Source organism: Melanotaenia boesemani, chromosome 2 (assembly GCF_017639745.1).
Source record: "Melanotaenia boesemani isolate fMelBoe1 chromosome 2, fMelBoe1.pri, whole genome shotgun sequence".
Taxonomy (NCBI): domain Eukaryota; kingdom Metazoa; phylum Chordata; class Actinopteri; order Atheriniformes; family Melanotaeniidae; genus Melanotaenia; species Melanotaenia boesemani.
The window spans coordinates 8,695,286-8,717,075 of record NC_055683.1 but is presented as its reverse complement, the minus strand read 5'-3'; the positions used below and the strand labels follow the sequence as shown (position 1 = coordinate 8,717,075).

General features: G+C 41.1%; 3 long non-coding RNA genes across 3 annotated transcripts; 2 read left to right on the top strand and 1 right to left on the bottom strand.

Annotated features, from left to right (window-relative positions):
- The first annotated feature begins 207 nt into the window (after positions 1–207).
- Positions 208–8,425, top strand: LOC121655307. The gene is made up of 4 exons (XR_006013143.1): positions 208–296; positions 786–905; positions 4,752–4,867; positions 8,335–8,425. It is a non-coding gene; the product is annotated as an uncharacterized LOC121655307 (long non-coding RNA).
- A 196-nt stretch (positions 8,426–8,621) lies between these two features.
- LOC121655460 lies at positions 8,622–10,344 on the top strand. The gene is made up of 2 exons (XR_006013213.1): positions 8,622–8,784; positions 8,977–10,344. It is a non-coding gene; the product is annotated as an uncharacterized LOC121655460 (long non-coding RNA).
- Positions 10,345–14,597: 4,253 nt separating this feature from the next.
- On the bottom strand, positions 14,598–16,370 carry LOC121655642. Its single transcript, XR_006013261.1, has 3 exons — positions 15,863–16,370; positions 14,821–14,889; positions 14,598–14,724 (listed from the first exon to the last, which is right to left on the bottom strand). It is a non-coding gene; the product is annotated as an uncharacterized LOC121655642 (long non-coding RNA).
- Between the last annotated feature and the right edge of the window lie 5,420 nt (positions 16,371–21,790).

The following is a 21,790-nucleotide window of genomic DNA, read 5'->3' as shown; positions in this document are numbered from 1 at the left end:
GCTCTTTGAAAGGAACGGCTCCTCAAGATCCGGCTCCCTTCAAAGAGCCATAAATCCCATCTCTACAACCAACATGGCGCTGGACTGCGGCTATCCCGAGTGTGACGTCAGCTGACACAGACGGGTTGTATGTTCATGGATTTTATTCTGGAACTTCCTGTAAACCCGGAAATGTCTTGTTTTGAAAGGGTTGTAGCTCAAACGATTTAAAGTGTATTTCACGGAGCTAAAATGCGTCATAAGACGCAATAAAAAGCACAGAACCAGCCTTAGCACCAGTCGAAACAGGCATCAAGGTAAATGCCATGACTACATTAAGACATGTAAAAAAATGTGAATTTTTATGGATGTAAACATGGCTAAATTGTGATGCTGTAAGCTAACTGAGGTATCAGAAGTAACGCCATGCAGAAATGTAACGCACATTTTTGTGTTTCTTTCTTGTTTAGCTCATACGTTGGTTTAGGTTTGGTTCAAGAATGTTTACATGGAATAAAAACCTCTACAGACCATCAGTTAAGAGTGTTTATTCCACTGGGACGCTACATACCTCATTTTAAAATGAGAATAAATGTTTTATAGCAGAAATTCAGTGTAATTATGGCAGATTCCTGATGCCTTTAGAAAAGGTTTTATTTCAGCTTTTACAGTTAATTGTAAGATCGTTTTCTTTCTGTCTTTTTCTGCTTGTTCTGTTAATGTCAGAGGCTGAAGAGATTTATTACGGAGGAAAGCTGGATTTTTGTTCTGCAGAAGTAAAAATGCAGGTTTTTATTTTCTTCCAGAAAGCCGTGCACGTGCAGCAGATGAGACTTTGTGGAAAAATGAGTGGAGCAGTGAGACGTGGTTCTCCAGTGGAAGTCATGGATCAGCAGGAGCAGCCATCTTAAAAGCTCCATTTAAAGGTCAGACACTACAGAGTGAGGAAGAAGCTTCAGGAAGAATCATTATTTTAGTGTGTGAAATAGATCAGAAACTATTTCTAATGCTTCATATTTATGCTCCAATGATAAAGTTAGAAATCAGACTCTGTTCCAAACTGCTGAGATGAGACGAAGCAACTTCATTTAAAATCCTCTCAAGATAAAATTCTGTGTGGAGGCGACTTCAATACTGATGATGATAATGATGATGATGATGATGATGATGATGATGATGTGGATTGATGGCCTCCAAAAACCACAAATACAGACTCCAAGCTTAAAATAAATGTGTGTGACTGGGACTTGTGGGTCTGTGGTGAGACAGGAAGGAAGAACAGAGGAGGTGTACTTGGTGCAACAGGAGCCTTTCCTTTCAATCACCAACAGATTTCTGGCTCATCTCCAACCATCTTGTGGATGTGGTCAAAGACGTGATGATAGAAGCCTCCATCTTAACAGCTCATCAGGGAATATTCAGTAGAACTGCTCTTAATGATTGTTGTACTCAGAACATTGTTTCAGGATGTTGGAAATTGATCAATACTTAATAATTTGGATGTAAAAAGGGACGTTGACGCCATCATTGGTAGATTCTGGAAACAAACATGTGACTCTGGTAAACATGGTTGTTATTGGGAATGAATGAAATATGAAATTCACATGACGGCTATTAAAAAAGGTAAATTATTGGCAAAGCAAAAAGAGAAAATGAATCAAACATTATTGAAGCAAAAGTAAATGATGAAAAGAAAACTAATGGAAGCTTAATGAGCAGGAGACAGAACATCTGAGTTTATTAAAAGCCAGTTAGACAACATGTATGTGGACAAAACCAAAGCCGCCTTTATCACAACCAGACGCAGACGGATGGAGCAGGGAGAGAAAATACTAAATATTTTCTTGGATTAGAAAAGTGGAATGCTGAATATGCTCCAGTAAGTAACGTGATGGTAAACGGGAACGTTCCCAGTGATCAGGATGTAATCTCCAAACATGTGGCCAGCTGTTATCAGAAGTTCTGCTCTTCAGCCACAACTTCTGACTCAGAAACTTTTTAAACAACATTTCTACTCATGTTAAAACCTAAATGAGGAATTTAGAGATATTTGTGATGGACAGATTTCCTTACCAGAACGTGTGGAATGTGTGGAACATCTGGAAGAAAATGAAGCTCCCGGGAATGACGGCCTGACTGGGAGTTTTATAAAGATTCACTGATAAACTTCCTCCTTCTTACTAGCTGGATTCCAAGAAGCCACTGGAAAAGGTGACCCCCCCCACTTTAAAACAGGGATAATCCCACTAATTCCCAAAGCAAACAAGGATAAATTCCAGAGTGAAACCTGGAGAGCCGTCAGTTTACTGAACAATGATGAAAGTTATTTGCTCTGATTGTTGCTGGAAGACTTAAACACGGCTGGAGTCAGAAAACAGACGAAGAGCATCTGGTTTTATGGAGAAAAGGCTCATTAGCAACAACATCCGTTTAATATCAGACATGATAGATTACAATCACCTGTTACCTGATGGAAGCTTCATTCTGCTCATCGCTTCTTACAAAGCCTTTCACACCACGGAGCAGAACTTTATTGTAAAATCTTTTCCTTCTCTGGATGTGGGAATTATTTTCATAATGCAGTTGGGACTTTATATAATGTTTGTTCTGGTTCTGTTAAACTGAAATCTGGCTCATCAACCAGATTCATTATTCCACGTAGACAAGGCTGCCCTGGATCTCCTTTTCTTTCTCTGGTAGTAGCACAAATAATGGCACCCACATCAAAACGTCCCCTTTTCTGGGAATTCCTGCTGTAGGTAAGGAGTTTAAAACCTGTCAGCTCGCTGATGATACGGCAGTTTTTTAAGGGATCATCATCACATAGTAAGCGCAGTGAGTTGTATAAATTCATTTAGTGATGTATCAGGGTTCAAATGGATGTAGACACATCTGTTTAGTTTCCTCTGGAAAACTGGAACTGCTCCCATTACGCTGGAATACCAGTTAATGAGGAAGTGACACATCTTGGAATTATAATTTGTAAAGATAAACAGGAACGTTACAACTTCAATTTTAATCCAGTTATTGAAAAAACAGGATCTAAACTGAGTTCTTGGTTAATGAGAGATCTCTCTCTATGTGGCAGAGTCTTCATTTCTAAAGCAGAAGGTAAATCCAGATCTATAAATGTCTCATCGTCACTTCACATCCCAAAACATCATTAAAGAACTGGATAAATACTATATGATGCCATGTGGAGGAAAAAGCCCGTTATCTCAGGAAAGACATCATCAGAGGTTGTAGGGAACAAGGAGGTCTAGAGGTTCTGGACTTTAACTCCCTAAACAACACATTTAAAATGAAACGGATTCTGGAATTTCTGAAGAACCCGACAGCATCTGGAACGCTTTTCCAGCTTCTCTGTTTAATCATCCTGGTGGCTTTAATTTTCTGTTGAAAGGTCATTTTTCTGTTGGTAAAATTCCTTTAAATCCGGCTGACTTCCACAAACAAGCTCTTTTATCTGGTTATTGGTTTCTAAACATAACTTCAGCCCCGTAGATGTTATATCTGGAACAACAAGGACTTCTTTATCAGAATAAATCTGTTTTATCCGACGTGGTGTGGAAAAGGAATTCTGTTTGTAGGTCAGTTGTTGGATAAAAACGGGACTTCTGGCATTCAGAATTCCTTAAAAAAGTCATTTACCTGGAACAGCTGAAGAGTTGGCTGTTGTCTTAAATGCAGCTCCTGCAGGCTCGTCACATGTTGAAGAACACGTCATTCCCAGAGATTAACACGGAATTTAACAACGTTTTCATGGCTGATGTTGATCTCACAGACAAACGTTGGAGCAACAAATAAATCAGGAATGAAGCGTCCGGTTCACTTCCAGCTGCTGCAGAGTTCTTCTGGGACTCTACCACGGCTGCTTTACAGGGAAAAAGCTGCTAAACTTCTTCATAATTACTGGATTAACAACAAGCTGGAAGAAGTTTCTTTTAAGGTTTAACTTCAGATTTTTCCTGTTCAGGAAACACTTCAAAGATTCCAGATAAATATTGATGATGCCTGTGTGTTCTGCAAAGCTAACAAAGAGACAATTTTCCAGATATTTTCCAACGTGTTCCCACCAAACAGTTCTGGTCCGACATGGAAAGCTTCGTCTGGGCTCAGTTAAACATCAATATCCACATTAATGTTTTCATCTTATATTTTATATTGAAAGGATTGTCAGTGATGTAAACTCTGTTATTCAGCTATTAATCATTCTTGGCAGGTTTCATGTCCACAAGTGTAAATGTTCTGGATCTAAACCTTTTTAATCTTTTTATTGTGGATCTGAAATCTTAAACCAGCTCAGCTGAAAATGTGAAGAACCAGAAAGCAACAAGAACTCTTGATATTTTGAAGAAACTGCACATTATTTCATTTTTCTATGTAAAATAAAATAAATAAAAACTCCACGTTTGTATCTGTTGTCTTCGGCCTTGTTCAGTTGAAGCTGTTTAAGTTGCATCTTATATGTAAAATGTTTTCTGTTATAAAATCTAAAAAGTGTTCAGAGCCTGAATTGGGACGCAGGTCTATACTGTTCCTTGTGGATCCAGGTGAGATCCGTACTCGGACGTCTACATATGTTTATGTTCCAGTTAATCTGTAGCTGGTTTAGAGAGGATAGCTGCGCTGCTTTCCACCAGTAGGTGGCAGTAGCGCTCTACTAATGGGGGTGACCGGTCCGGAGCTGGAATTTCTTAGAGGAAGTAGCCGGTCAGGCAGAACAGCTGACAGCATCCACCGCTGATCTATACTGTTCCTCGTCCTTCCAGGGATCAGCATGAATAAAGCCTTTCATGAAGCGGAGCATGGCTGAATTTCTCCCGTGTGTAACACATGGAGTTCAAAGCTTCACACACCTGGAAACAGCAGCAGGGTTATGTCACTGGTATGGATCATATCATTTAATATGCACCTGTTAACTCCTGTTCATGTGTTTTTGCATGTTGTGTGCAGAGTGTCCCACATGCAGTCTGTCCCTTGAACACAACACAGTCTTGTCTTGCTGGTTGATGAGAGATATAGCACACAGTCTGGCTGAAGCTGGTCTTTAACAGCTCGTCCTGGGAAAGACAAAGAACGCTGTAGTCTAGGCCCAGAATCCATCTGGGATAAATTCAGAGAATATAAACCTAGCGGAGCTCTGAGATCCGTAGACTCTGGTCCACTAGTCCAGACCAGAGTCCAGACTAAACATGGAGAAGCAGCATTTAGCTGTTATGCTGCAAACAAGTGGAACAAACTGCCAGTGGAGATTAAACTTTCACCAAACTGTAGTAACTTGACACGTTTTGAAGTACTACATGACTTTATTCCATAACAGGAATCTCCACAACGTACAGCTAACGTGCTGTTCAGAACACACATTTTCTCTGGAGAACTTCTTCTCTGTACCTCCCAGCGTTATACAGTGACAGCGCCACTAAATTTATACATCACATCACTACATCTCCTCTCCTTAGCTAAAAAACAAATTAAACTACACCATCCAACATAAGGAACAGAACATGTACCACTATTACATTTATTTTACTTCTTTTTTTACTTTAACTGACTCAATGATTCCTGGAACCCATTTAGGCCCAAAACTGAAGTTTAAAGTCCAAACTGCGTCTCCTGCCCTGAAACATCGACTTTTAGATGTTTTGTCATGTTGTTTGATTTGACTCTCTTGGTGTTCCTTTACCCTTGAGTTCAGCTCTGGATGCATCACATCCATGTACACCTCAGTTTCCTCCCCAGAAGCAGTTCTGCTGGAGAAAGACCTGCAGTAGTTTGAGGAGTCACCCTGTAACTGAATAACACTCTGGCTGCTCTTGTTTCTACAGAACCTTCAGAACATCATCTTTTTAAATATCTGCACCCCCCTCTCTGTGAACCCGTTGCTTGAAGCGTGGTAAGGTGCAGAAGTGACACGTCTGATCCCATTTCTTTAAAAAAAATCTTTGAACTTTGTGCTTAAAAAACAAAATACCATTATCAGACACCAACAATTCAGGTAACCCGTGATTACTGAAACTTGTAGGTAAACACTCATCAGTGGAGGCTGACGTTGCCTTAGTTACAGGATAAACATCCATCCATTTTAAATTTGCATCAACCAGTACAAAATACAAAAACCTTTTCCCTTGGAAGGGACCTGCATAGTCTATGTGAAGACGGCTCCAGGGTTTTTCAGGCCAGGGAGGCAAAGGTGCTGCTGCAGGCGAGTTCCTGTGCTCCTGACACACCGTACATAACCCGATCACGTCCTCGATCTGTTGTCCAGTTTAGGCCACCAAACATAACTTCTGTCCAGCGCTTTCATTCTGGACACTTCCGGATGACACTGGTGACGTTGTTCCAAAACTTCCCATCGCCCTGGTTCTCCACAACACACACCCATCCTGTGTATTAAGCTTATGTTTTTTACTGTGTAAGTAACAAACTCCGTCTCTTTAGGTTCTGGTTTCCAACCTTATGAACCTTCTCCCTCACTTGTGAAAGCACTGAGTCTTGGTCTGTCCATGTTTTTACTTGGTCGGCAGTTACCAGTGTTATATCCGACCTCCCAGCATGAAACTCTCTCCTGTGGTTCTTCTGTTTGGCTTGTTTCTGGTAATGGCAATCGACTGAGAGCATCTGCATTTCTGTGATGTTTTCCCTCTTTGTACACAGTCATGTATTTGTAGGCTTGCAGCGTTTCCGCCCATCTCTGAATCCTCGGTGATGCCATCTGTGGTACTGCCCACAGTACAGTTTTTTCTTTTTTAATACCTCGTTTCTTCCTCTCCTTCTTTGGCAGAAATTCCCAACTGCATGGTTCGCCTTCAACGTCCAACTTTTCTTCTCGAGTCATCTACGGCGTTTTCCCGTTTCACCTCATCGTCAATTATGTAGTAACTTGACACGTTTTGAAGTACTACATGACTTTATTCCATAACAGGAATCTCCACAACGTACAGCTAACGTGCTGTTCAGAACACACATTTTCTCTGGAGAACTTCTTCTCTGTACCTCCCAGCGTTATACAGTGACAGCGCCACTAAATTTATACATCACATCACTACACAAACGTAGACACTTTAAATCAGGTTAAAACTTTTCTTTTCTCCTGCACCTATGCATGAAATCTGCAGCTAACTTTTAACTTATCTTGCTTTTAATCATTTTAACTTAATTTATCATTTTATTGTGATTTTTGCTGTTTGTTTCTGTCTTTTCTGCTTTCTTGCAGCATTTGTAATGATTTTAATGTTTTATGTGCACTTTGAATTGTCTCGTATGTGAAATGTGTTATAGTACAAATAAACTTCCCTTGTAGTTTAATTCAGATTGATTCATGTTTTAATGGAGATTTCATCATTTGTTTTGAGAAAAACAAAATTATTTTCCAAAAGCTTCTAAACCACGTTTAATAAAACTTCATAAACTTAAACTCTTTGTATTTTATTATTCTTATTTAATATTCTATATCTGTGAACACTTATTTGAAGATAATCTATATTCTGGTGATGTTGAAAGGATGTAAAGAATAATGTTGGAGACGAGGACTCATGTTGAAATAAATCTACATTGTGAAGCAACCCTTTCTTACACTGGATTAGAAATATTGTAGAAAATTATACTGAATTACCAGGTTTTACAGAACATTGTGCTCTTGTAGACGTAACATGTAAGGTTATAATGACATGATTTTAATAATAATAGGTGGTGATCTGAAGCGGCCGGTCTGAGGCATTAAATGAGTCCCACTCCGGCCCTGCTGTCTCCTGCAGGAAGGTTCCTGCTTATATAGGCGCTGACAAAAGACTGTACAATGCTGCCCCCTGGTGGCCAAACAAGATATATACAGATACTTAAAAATGGCTCCTACAGACGCAGAAACAAAACTATGGATCTTTCACATTAATTCACTTTGGGACCTGCTTCCAAAAATGAGTCTTAACAAGCTTCCAAAACGCTGCTTTTATGAGGACAAAATGTCCAAACACTGGACATTTTTTATGGCTACACTTAAACTCGTCCCCATGTGGACACGAACTCAGCTGTTTCTGCTCCTTCCCTTTCTCTTCCTGCTGAAACTTTTTCACTTTCAGTCCTTCACGTTGTAAATGAAGTTTCAACAGTTGCAGAGCCAGTGTTTTAGCATTTATTTAATTTTTATTTATTTTTCTGGGCCTTTCTTTGACGTGTAGCTGTTTCATGTTTACAGAAAAGATTTTCTAAACTGATTTTAGTCTAAATAGTAAGCTGCTGGACCAATTTCTACAGAAACCATCTCTACAAACCTTCTTCGGCTGTACTGAACCACAGATTAGTTGAGGACAAATTTACAGTTATTGTAAAACTGAAGACAGTTTGATATTTCTTCAGCTGCAGGTTTGTGATGAAGTGGAGCGAAAACATCCAGCTTTGGGAAAGAAGTGACAAAGATTTGACTGCGTCTGCAAAAAGTGCTTCACCTGCCTCCGGAGAAATCTCTGCCATACCAGCTGTACCTGGAGGCCAGAGAGGAGGCTCTCGTTGAAGAGTTACCAGGAGTTAACAGCTGCATATTAAACCATGTCGCCCAGACCAGTGAAGCAACATTTTCTCTACGTCACCCTCTTGCTGTCTTCAGGTTTCTGAAACCTTTGAAATACAGAAACAAGAATTTCCAGCATTAAAACCTGGTTTAGATGTTAAATGTATTGTTTCTCTTGCAGGTATTGACTCTTTATATTTCTCCCATACGTCTATAAGGAGAACATGAACCTTTTTATCCCTCTTGGAGACTCTGATGCAGACATGTGGTGTTTAACTGAACCAAACACACACAACAAAGTCAGCAAGTTAACTTTTCTTATTGATTGTATGACTGAAATTATGTAATTAAAACAGAAATAGTTGAAAGGATACATAAACTTTTTATTATTTAATTACATTTGACTACACACTAAATAGTTTATTTACTTTACAAAGAATTAAAAAATGAGCTCTAATGTGGTTCGTTGTGTTTGTTCCGTGTGATTGTAGCGTGACCTTCCATCTCCACACACAACTATTCTCCTGACTGGTCAAGACTGGAAAATGTCCTTCTTCACCAAAAGAGCTCCAAACGTTGTGAAAGCAGACGATGTTGAGGAAGGGATCATCTCTGCCTTCTGCACTGACTTTGTCTTCAAGCTGGCAAACCCGAGACACCTGAAGACACACTGACGTTCCTCCAGAGGTGCATGGTGGTGACCAACCTCTGCCAAGAACTGTTAACAGGACCATAAATCTTCTTTATTCACTCCATTATGCCGCATACCTAGCAGTGCTTCTAATGCTCCAGGAGAGAATCTACCTTAAATGAATTCAGCACAAAGGACTTTATAGAATTTATTATTATTGTTTTATGGTATAAAGTTAGAGGAAGAAAAACTGTAGAACAGATGATGATGTTTGTTGTGATTTCATCTTTCATTCTGTTGCATGTTTGTGTGTGAATGACGCCTAACAAAGCTTCTTTATTTTCATCACTGGCTGAAATAAGTTAAACTAATGACAATAAAACCACCAATAGATGGAGGCCTGAGAAACGTAGGAAAGACCAGAACTGTTAGTTCCACATGTGTCTGATCATCCAGTGTGTAACAGCAACGAGCAACGCAAAGCAACATGTTTAGTTTTTTCTAGAAGTTTCTTTGTAACACGCTCCATCATACAAGTACAACATGCATGTAAGCTGAGCCCCGTCCAGACTGTGAAGTATAAGTGTAAGAATAGTAGAACACACACACTTTCTGCTGCTGTTTTCATGGTGTTCAGTGTGTCTTTCTGCAGGTGCTCCTGATGATTGTCTGCTGTGTTTTCATATAGAGGCCGTAGGATGTTTTCTGTTTCTCTACCGGTGTTGCAGCTGGTTGTTCTATTGTTTCTGTTGTTTCTATCTTTGTCCTCTCTCCACTTTTTACTCTCCTTTTCTCTTCTGTTTAATTCAATCCAGCTTTATTTGTACAGCAGCTCTTTACAACAAAGTCCTCTCAGGGCTCCTTTCTTTCATATCCTGTGTCAGGTCCAGCTTTTAAATCTTTATTCAGCAAAAAACTACTAAAAGAAATGAATAATACTGAAGTATCAGAGGAGCCTTATATGTCGTGGTCATAGGTGATGTTCTTGGTTTTGTCGTGTTTACTTTAGTTTCCAGTTTTGTTCGTTCCCGTGTGTGTTGTGTGTTTTGTTTGCGGCTCGTTAGTTCACCTGGTCTGATTGCTCCCTCACTTCACCTGTTCCCTGTTAGTCGTCCTCTGTTTATTTACGCCTTGGTTTCTCTGACTCGGTGCCAGATCATTGTTGTTGTTTCGTGTTCAGTCTGTATCGGTTTCCTTGTTCCTTGATATTAAATCCTGGATAATGGCGTTGGTTTGTCTCCTGCCTCATCAGTCTGCGTTTGGGTCCTCAACCATACGTTTGGTCCTTTTGGTCCAACGGCCAAAACGAAAAGATAAAAGCACCACGAGAACAAGTGTGAGTGTGAAGGTCCTCGGTGGCGTGGTGGGGTTGGTGGAGAACCGTAAGTCGCCAGTGGTGCAGCGTCTAGTTCAAATCCTGCCCGTTGCTGGTACCTGGATCATAAAACCATCCTCCTCCGGTGGGTTGGGGAGGGGGCCGTGTTCCCTCTTCGTGTTCTGGGAGGGTACAAGTAGGGGTTATACATCCGGAAACTACACCTGGCTGGAATTTTACTGGCACCATCAAAGTGTGGCAAACTTTCCAAACATCATCTAGAAGTAGCATAACATGCTAGCTTAGACACGACAACAAGCTACTCCAGACAGTTACTAGTTACTGAAAGGAAGAAGCAGCTTGATGACGACACACTGCTACATGACTGGCTTCTAGAAGAAACCAACATAACACAACAAAAGTCTCTATTAAATAAACACCATGTACAGAGAAGCAGCCAGACTGGAACAGGTGTTGTCGGCTACTAGAACTAAAGGAAAATAGAAGCTGAAGATGGTCGACTGAAGTCTGGAGGAGAAGAGAGAGAGGGAATGAACGGGATGATGTGTTGGCTTTGGGAGCGATCCTTCCCCTCATCCCCACTGGACTGGTATGTGCAGTAGAACATACTTACTACATACATGCTGGAATATACAGATGCAACATGTTACAGACGTGTGTAGCAGCAACTATTAGTCCAGGTAGTGAAGTATATGAGGTACATGAGTTACATCATCATCACCTCATTGTGTCACAGGTGTATCTGTGTTGACACATCCCTCCTTTAAACAGTCCTGAAATATTACAACTTTATTTATAAAACACTGAATGTTCGTCTCCACGAAAACACAGTCTTTCATTTCATTCACCCTTTTGTGTTTTTAACTCATTTACTTTAATGAATTTCTAGTGAATTTGAATAATTCTTGAAACATTATTTGAGAAATTGAACTTGTATTATTTAAAGACGTCAGCTTCATTTTTCTTCTCATGTTAAAGATCTGCCTTGTAGCTTCATGTCTTAAAATACTGGATTTAACTGGTGAGGAGAAAATATCAAACAGGATTCCAGTCCAGATCCGGATCAACGGAACGCTTTCAGTCTCTTTTTTTTTTAAACCAGAACTGGAGGCGGTGGGCGGGGCTTCTGTAAGAGTCCGCTGTGATTGGAGGATGGGGCTGTGGGTCACGGCCGGTCTTTGTAGTACCGAGGTTGGAGAAGGATGTTTCCCTGCGGAGCTGCATCACCTCCCAGAACATCCACTCCACTGCAAACACACAGTGAAGAGCATCTTCTGATCAATGTGATGGATAACTGATCCTGTTATCTGCAGCTCGCTCATCAATAGTTCCTACAGTGGAATTATTGGACGGAGCCAATCAGAGTTTACTGAACTGAAGACCTTCCAGCTGGACACATAGGCGCCGATTTACATTTCTGCCGGTGGGTGCTGTGAGTGTGTTTACAAAACAACAAGTGACGCATTCAACGAAATTATTATGCCATATGATTTGTGGTTTATTATTTTGTAAATTTAATCAAACTTGGAACGTAAATCATCAACTACTCATCAACAAATTCAACAAAAAGATATTTTAAAAAGGTTCATCAATTAAAGAACCACCAGCACAAACCTTCACAACTGCGACAGAAAACACTTATGCACCTGGTTTGACGAATAAAACAGAACGGCCTCCTAACAGAGAGAAATATTCATACAAGCCAACACAATATAACCCATTATCTAGCTCACAACGTAACCGACTACTGAAACCGGAGTTTTTTTTTTTTTTTTTTTTTTTTTCACTCACCAGTCCTGCTAGTTCTTTATGAGAAATGTATTGCTCCTTGCAGCTGTGCGTTTTATGAACTCATTGGCGATTACATCCAGGTTCAGTGTTCGTGACAGAGTCTTGTGACAGTTAAGTAGTGCAACATGGTTCAACCTTGCCTGTCCCATTGTGGAGCACAGATAGGTTTTTAGCCTTCGGAGGCCGGAGAATGACCTCTCTGAGCTGCAAGACGTTACAGGGATAGTCAGCGTGAGTTTGACCAGTTTTGTGAGCTTTGGCAACATGGTTCTAAACAACTGTCTCTGATCGCCTTTTAAAAAGTCCACAACATCTTGGAAAGTGTTCAGTTGAACTCCGTGTTGTTTTGCCAAGTCCACGCACATATCCCGGTGCAGTGTGAGTCTGCTTTCATTAAAATCATCACCGTAAAACTGTGCAATGTTTTTGGAGTCACTTTTTCCAGACACAAATCCTCGACATCTTGGATGTGTTTGAATGCAGAAGGACTAAATCTGCAATCCAGGGACATGATGGCTGTGTCGATAATATCCAAGTATTGCTGTCGGTAAAGTTCCTCTGGTGTTTGGAAGCTGTGTGGCGACACGCCTCCATCGTTCAGCCGGCGGGGTATTTTTCTTGGTCTTGGCACAGCTGGCCTCTCCAAGTTCAGATCATTTGCTGCTGCCGTTGTGTTTTCCCAAAACTCTTGGAATCCTTCACGAAGACTTTTGATGTCTTCTCTGAGTGTGTTGATCATCTGTCTTGCTCTCTGTATATGTAACTGACTCTTTTGGAGTGCGGCATTGACCGTTTCCATGCGAGAGAAAAACTTCAGCATTATTTTCAAAGTGAAAAATGTGCTAAATTTCTGCAGATGCACAAGGATGCCGCTGGCTTTACCTCCTGCATCCCCTTTGTCGTTTAAACTTAAGTTTAAACGACCAGAAAGTCCAGAAGTCCAGAAATTCCAGTAGCGCGCTGTAGTTTAAAGCTATGGATTGCAAAGAGGTCGTTGTCACGGTCCAGCGCGTCGGGCACAGAGGTCTTAAAGCCGGTGCATCTTTGCTTTGAAACTCTTGAAACCAGGCGAGTCGCTTCGGAGACTGTCGGATGAGGGTGATCACTTAACGAACAACTGTCATAAAGTTGCGACATGGAGGCACTTTTTGGGCAACATCATGTACAACCAAATTCATGACATGTGCAGTGCAGTGGACGTACTGCGCTCGAGGCTCCTGCTCCTGCACACGAGCCTGCAGCCCAGTTCTAATGCCAGACACATTTGATACACCATCATAACACTGTCCTCTGCATTTACGGATCGTCAGTGAAAATCTCAATAGAACGTCGTTAAACAGCTGAAAAAGTGCACCTGCTGTTGTAAGAGGCGTTTCATAAAAGCCGACAAACATCTCCTCTGGCTCCAAACTTTCTGTAACAAAACGGAGGCAGATAGACACCTGCTCCGTCACTGTTAGATCAGCAGTTTCATCCATAATCACGGAAAAAACTTCAGCTGACCTTATGTCTTCAATGATAGTTCTCAGTACATCGTGGACCATAATTTCAGTCATTTCATTAAGGATTTCATGTGATAACCATTTACTCTCCTTACGAGCCAGTCATGACATCAGCTGTGGAATATCTGTGGACCTCAGTTTTAGCAGCTGGAGCAAGTTGGACTCCTCGTCTGTTTTTCCTCGTATGCAGTGGCGTGTCTAGAAAATTTTTGATGGGGGGGCCAGGTAGGGGCACAGATTTTGAAAAGGGTGGCACATGTAAATGTCCCATGACCTTTAAAAAAAACCTAATTTATTAAAAATTAGATCTTTCATCAGTCCTGATTTCTGATTATTGCAAAAGTACTGTGTTAAGCTGAATGTACTTTTAACCCTTACTACAACTAAGTTTTAACCACTACAGTGCGAAATTTTGAGAAATAATTTTCAAAACGTACAATCAGAAGCTTTGTCAGTGTTTATTCAGGATTAATGAATAGCATTATTTGCATAATATTTTTACTGACATAGGGCAGAAATGTTTTAGGCAGTTTAACATTTGCTCATCTGGTTGGCTAATATAACATTTTTTCCAATGCCTATGCAAAACCTTAACAAAAAGCAAACATTTTTCACAAACTGGGCAGTGGAGATTTTGACACACAAGAAAAAAAAAGAAAAAAAATAAAACAAACAAGCTTAAACATCAGAATCAGCTTGCTATATATCAGAGACTTAGAACAGGTTGATACGCCTGTTACGGTGACAGGTGGCAAAACGTGTTACAAAGGCATCCAGGCTCAATGATTGAGCTCTTTTTCTCTCAATACTCAATACAAAAAAGGCATAATATATATGCCTTCAATATGTTTATCTAAAAGTAGGATTGAGGGTTAAATACCATGAGGATGTCCCTGTGTAGTACATGATGCAGAAGATGTAGTCTCACAAGGTGCCACATTCTGATGACCTGGGTGATGATAAACATGTGAAGTGGTACCTGGAATAATAGCAAAATATTACATTACATAAAAAAGAGGATGTTTTTTAAAGCATCATTTCATTTTGCTTTACAATTATGTACAATAATATATACCTTTGCTTGGTGAATACAGGAGTGACGGGTCTTCATTTTCTTCCTCAGTGGCATCCTCCCTTACAGATCCTGAGATAAATATTTAAAATCTTTTACTGGAAGTAAATACCTCATTGTCATCCTTTTTAAAATCATACAGCCAAGATGAATACATTTTCATTCCTAATTAATACCATTTCTGCCTGTGGTTATGTAATCTGGTGGGTTAAATTATGGACAATACAATCATCCCTTCCTCACATTTATTTATTTTTTTGTTCCATTCCCACACATACCTTGATCTGCAGAACTCACTGTGGATGACAACTGCTGCACAGTCTCTCTCTCTCACTGTCCTTACTCTCTGCCTCCAGCTGTACTTTTGTCTTCTTGACAAAGAAACTCTCAATATTTTGAGACCTTTTCATTTTTCAATTTCTTTCCCTGTCTACTGGCTGACCCTGAAGAAATAAAGCAAAAATGTCTGTCACAAACAACAACTTTCTTGATAATTTTGACTAAGGTCCAGTACTGTTTCTCAAGAGATGATATGCAGGTTTTAGGCATTTCCTGCCCAAATATACCTAATTCAGATCAAATAGATCTCCCCAACAGCCAGTTCTGCACAAGCCTGTAAATGATCCACGTGTTGAAGCAGAGAAAATTCCAAAACTTGGAGGATATAAACATCCCTGCTATGAGCTATGAGCATGGCAGTCACGTCATGAGATAATTGCATGCTAATCTTAAAAAAAAAAAAAAAAAAACAAGAAAAGTTATCTGACGAATTAGCTAGCTAGCTAGACCATGTATGTTGCCTTATAATATAGGTGTATAAAGACGAACATATTCGACAAAAAATACGGTTAAGTTGGTATGGTGACATTTAGGCACAAAGTAAGTGACATTAAGTATCACCTGCAACCAAATCTGCACCTCCATACAGCAATTTGTGACTCGGATATTCTGTAGGCTACTACTGTCTGAAGAGAATTCTTCAGGGTTACTTGTTACATGATATTAAAATTTCACTCAAGTTTATGAGAAACTTCATATTACTTACCGGGATATTTATTTACAGTCGAGTCTTCTTATCTTTTACCAATATCGATTACTGCCGTTTGCTGCGCTGGTGTCTCCTCCCTTTGCAGGTGGATACTGAGAGGCTGTAGCAAGTACTGCATTCAGGTACCCTCCGATTTCGGAGCTTCACTGTGAAGACGCTATCATACGAAATGTCACTGAATTTCATCGTCAAAGTTTCGGCGGGGGGGCACTTGGGGTGGCCAGCCTAACTGGAGGGGTGGCCCGTGCCCCCCCGGGCCACCCCTCTGGACACGCCCCTGCTGCAACGTTCCACATAAATGTCCTGCAGGTTGGGGAGAGTTGTTCTGGTGGTCCGCTCAGCAACTCGGACCACCCTTTTTAGGGCCAAGAGGTCCTGCTTTGTGCAGTTCCCCATCCACATGGTGATGCTCCCACACAGAATGCTCTCAATGGTGCAGGTGTAAAAGTTCATGAGCACCCTGAGAGGGAGCTTAAAGTCTCTCAGTCGTCTGAGGAGGTACAGACGCTGTCTGGCCAGAGTTATCAGAGAACTTCTGAAGGTGGCACGTACTGGTGTACTTAAAGTCTGTGGTGTATACAATGAACAGGAAGAGAGACAGCACAGTCAGCACAGCTGTGAAGCTGTGAAGCTCCCATGTCACTCACCACTCAGTCAGACAAAGCACTGCCCATCCAGTAAAACTATGGTCTATCTGTTAGGTAGTCAGTAGCCCAAGAAGTGGTGGACAAGCTGACACCCATCCCGCGCAGCTTGTCACCCAGACACAGAGGCTGGTTGGTGTTGAATGCACTGGAAAAATAAAAGAAGTGATTCTCACCATGCTGTCAACACCATCAAGGTGTGAATGGGCCCGCTGCAGCATCCATCCCCACGTGGGGCTGCTAGACAAACTGTAGAAGGTCGAGCGAAGGTCAAACAAAAGTTGAGAGAAGGTCTCACCTGCAGCCTCATTTGGTCTAAGACCAGCTTCTCAAACACCTTCATCACATGACATGTAAGAGTAATAGTCGATAGTCATTCAAACAAGATGGGATCAGCGTTTTGGGAACAAGGACAAGGCAAGACATATTCCACAGCACCAGAAGCTTCAATTCAGGTTGAAGAGACGCTGGAGTGACACTGGTTGGTACAGTTCTTTAGAAACCCTGGCACTGATGGCTTTTCAAGGAGCATGGGGAGGACCGGGAAGCCGTAAGGTAGTGAAACAGCAGAGCAGTGATCATACATGGTGTAGGAAAAGAACAGAATTCATGCAGAGGTCAAACGGTACCATGACAAGATCTGAACCTGCAAACACTTGCAATGTAATAAAATACACAAACAAATTAATAAATTTAGGTTAAGGTTTGCTATTTGTTGGTTTCACACAGGAAGCCAACACAAGGGGACAGAGGAGGAGATGTAACTTCTGTAGTTCAAATGAAAGTAGTTCATGATAAGCATTTTATCATTTAACGTTTTGAGTTTAAGTGATGATTGTTCAATTAATATTCATAATAATGCCGTGGTGTTAAGCACAACTGGTTGAACCGTCGCCTCATGTTCGGATGCTACAGCTCTTTGACAAGGTGCTTGGCCCTACCTGAAGCCCTCTGCTGCATGTTTAGCCCTCTCTCTGATCTCTTTTTCTGTACACAAACTGTAAAATAAAGATCAAGATAATTATGATTTCTAATGATAGCAGTGAAGACAGCGTTTAATGACTGCAATAGCTAAAGATGGCTGTGTTACAAATTCTAACAGTTTGGAAAATTTATGCCATTATAAATGTTAAGTAAAATGTTTCTAAGTTTTATAGCTTTCATGTTTTATATTAAACAGATATGATACTGTGTAAATGTTTTCCTTCAAAAACAGGTGTTGTAAAACCTAAAAAAAAACACTCTTCCTGCTCTCTGAAACACTTATCAAGATTTAATCATGTATTTATCTATGTGACAAAAGCTGTTTAGACATTCTAAAAAGACGTGCAGTTTAAAATTTGGTATAAACACTTACTATGAAGGAAATCTTAGCCTGGGTTGAAAAGGGGTCACATGAGCAAATTCTGTGATGTTAAGTTAAGCTGTGAATTGTGCTCCTTGACTCATGCCGCTGTGTTGCACGCTAAGATCAAGGACACGCCTTTAAAGAATGAGGAAACATCAGTAGATAATGAGAAGCATCACGCTGTGAGCAGGTTTGTGGAAACAGAAAGTAAACTATGTTCTGACAATGGGGCTGGTGACACAGACAGTATACTTGCCATTGTTCCTGTACAAGTAAAGGCTAAGAAAGGCAACAAAGTTGATACATCATACGCTTCTTTAGACCCAGGCAGTACTGCAACGCTTTGCACCGAAAAGATAAGAATGAACTAAACCTACATGGAAAGAAGCCTGATATTCTTCTAACAACTATGGGACAGGAAAAGACTGTTAGCAGTCACATTGTAACTGGCCGAGAGGTGAGCAGTCCAGATAGTTATAACTTCATAGACCTACCAGAAGTTTTTTTTCCCAAATGACTATCCCTGCAAGCACAAAGAATAATCCACAGCAAGAAGACGTGGACAAATGGCCTTATCTGGAGAGAGTACAGATTCCTAGCATCCAGCCAGAAATTGGTCTACTAATTGGGACTAATGTTCCAAAGGCAATTGAACCTGAGGAGGTCATCAGGAGTATAAATGATGGACCTTACACCATATGAACCCCTCTGGGATGGACAGTGAACAGATCCTTACGGGAAAACAACTGTGATGCAAAAGGAAATGGAGTTGCTTATGTAAACAGAATATCTGTTGCTAAGCTGGATGACATGTGGAGCCAACAGTTCAAGTATGACTTTCCTGAATGCATCAGAGAAGAACTGGAAATGTCAAGAGAGGCTCTCCAAATCATGGACAGCGTGTCTGTCTCCACCAGAGTGATAAATGGAAAAAAAATGAAAAAGACAACTTTCCATAAATTTGTCTGCAAACCTCAATAACCTGAAACAGTGTTGTAAAAAAAGATGTACCAAAATTCCTCCACAACAATCTGGGAGGCTGATGACATTATATGAAAAAAAATAATTTCTTATCTAAAGGTGATTCTACAAGCTACTGAGTAGTTGGGTTTTATATTTAGTTTTTCTTCACGCAGAGATTCTACAGTTTTGTTTGTACTTTTTTTTAATACATGGTATGTACAAGTACTGTAGTTCAACTGAGTTTTATGTTTACAACATTTTAAGACTAAAGATTTGGTTCTGATATCTTAAATCTTGGAATTCTTATTTTTTTCTTTTTACGTGACTGTAAGTTGTTATTTTCCAATACAAACAAAAGGTATAGTTTTCTTTTAAGTCACGGTTTCAGAGAAACAGGTCTGCCTTTCTTACTCTTTCACTTTTCTCATTTTGATTTAAAAAAATTACACCTGCAGAGTTTACAGCCTATTGCAAAACATGGGAGGAGTATGTGAGAAGCAGGTATTTACTGTCATGAGACCTGTCTGCAGTCCTACTACTACTGCCTTGGTTTACACAGAAACAGACACTTGCTGGCTTTTCAAGGAGCATGGGGAGGACCGGCAAACCGTAAAGTAGTGAAACAGCAGAGCAGTGATCATACGTGGTGTAGAAAAAGAACAGAATTCATGCAGAGGTCAAACGGTGCCATGACACAGACACAAGATCTGTTCTATTCTATTCTATTCTATTCTACAGTCATGTAGCAGACGCTTTTATACAAAGCGACTTACATTTGAGAGTAAGAACAACACAAGCATGAATTCAAACAAGATGGGACATCATAATTAAGTGATAGTCAGACCGCTTTGAGTCCAGTTGGACCCAGGTGCTGTTATGTAGTGCTAGAGGCAGTGCATATAATATTTTTATTATTTTTTTTTTTTAAGTCATTTTTTTAAATTCAAGATCACGATTTCATCTCACAATATCAACTCGGTCATAAGTGCAATTATTACAATATACAATATCAACTTGGGCGTAAGTGCATGATTTCAACACACAATATCAACTTGGGTGTAAGTGCACACAGCTTCTTCAGTACTTGGTTGAGCCAAAGAGCTGGACAAATCTTTCTAACTCATTTAGTTAAGCTAAATGTGGAAATGCTCCTTAAACAACTGAGTCTTTAGCTTGCTCTTAAAAGTGGATAAGGACTCTGTGGATCGGATGGAGTTTGGTAGATCGTTCCACCACCGGGGAACAACAGAGGAGAAGAGTCTAGCTACTGATTTTGCGCCACCTTGTGGTGGGAGCACTAGGCGTCTTTCGCTGGCAGAGCGTAACTGTCGAGAGGGAGTGTAGCTCTGGATTAAGGAGTGAAGGTAGACTGGAGCCGTTTGGGTTATTGTTTTGTAAGCCAGAAGCAGAGCTTTGAATTTGATGCGTGCTGCAACTGGAAGCCAGTGAAGAGCAATTAGCAGCGGAGTGACATGAGCTCTTTTGGGCTGGTTGAAGACCAGACGTGCTGCTGCATTCTGGATCATCTGCAGAGGTTTAACTGAGCATGCAGGCAGGCCAGCCAGTAAGGAGTTGCAGTAGTCAATGCGTGAAATGACCAGAGCCTGGACCAGGAGCTGGGTCGTGTGTTCAGTCAGGTAGGGTCTGATCCGCCTGATGTTGTAAAGAGCAAATCGGCAAGACCGGGAAACTGAGGCAACATGGTCCTTAAAGGTCAGCTGGTTGTCTACCATGACACCAAGATTCCTGGTAGAAGACGTAGGCACAAGTGTGATAGAGTCAAGCTGCACGCTTATCTGTGGCGGTAAGGAAGGATTGGCTGGAAAGACAATAAGCTCAGTCTTGGACAGATTTAGCTGAAGGTGGCGATCCTTCATCCATGCGGAGATATCACCAAGGCATGCTGATATTCGCATTCAGACGGTTGCGTCGTCAGGTGGGAAACAAAGGAAAAGCTGAGTGTCATCTGCATTGCAGTGGTAGGAGAAACCATGAGAGCTAATGACTGCACCGAGTGAGGAGGTGTATAGTGAAAAGAGAAGAGGGCCAAGCACTGAGCCCTGAGGCACCCCTGTTGTCAGCCCATGTGATCTGGACATTCCCCCTTGCCAAGATACTTTGAATGATCTCCCTGTGAGTTAGGACGTAAACCACGAGAGGACAGATCCTGAGATGCCAAGCTCCAAGAGTTTGGAGAACAGTATATGATGGTTGACTGTGTCAAAGGCAGCAGACAGGTCCAACAGTATAAGGACTGAGGATTGACCAGTGGATCTGGCAAGCCGTAGGGAATCAGTAACTGACAAGAGAGCAGTTTCAGTAGAGTGACCTTTCCTATAGCCAGATTGATATGGATCAAACAGGTTGTTATCTTGGAGGAACTGTGAGACCTGACTGAAGACAGCACGCTCTAGTAATTTAGACATGAATGGAAGCAATGAGACCGGCCGGTAGTTTTCAGCCTGGGCTGGGTTGAGTGTGGGTTTCTTCAGCAGCGGGGTAACCCGAGCTTGCTTGAAAGCAGAAGGAAAGACACCGGATTTAAGAGAGGAGTTGATAATATGAGTTACTGCAGTTTTGACTGTAGGTAAAATGCTCTGCAGGATGTCAGAGGGAACAGGATCAAGAGGACAGGTTGTGGGTTTTGAGCTGACTAGAAGTTTAGAGACTTCGTCCTCATTTAGACAGCGGAAAGAGCAGAGTGAGGCACCAGTAGCTGGATTGGCAAGGCTGAGTTGGTCAGGCTCAGTGAATTGGTTACTGATGGTAGCAACCTTTTCAGTGAAGAAGGAAGCAAACATTTCTGCAGTCAGCACAGTGGGAGGCTGAGCGGGTGGTGGAGATAGAAGAGAGTTAAACGCCATGAACAGTTGTCGTGTGTTGGGAGCATTGCGGATCTTGTTCTGATAAAAGGCTATCTTGGCTGCCTTTAGGCTGAATGTGAAAGTCTCAAGTTTTTGCTGGTACTCA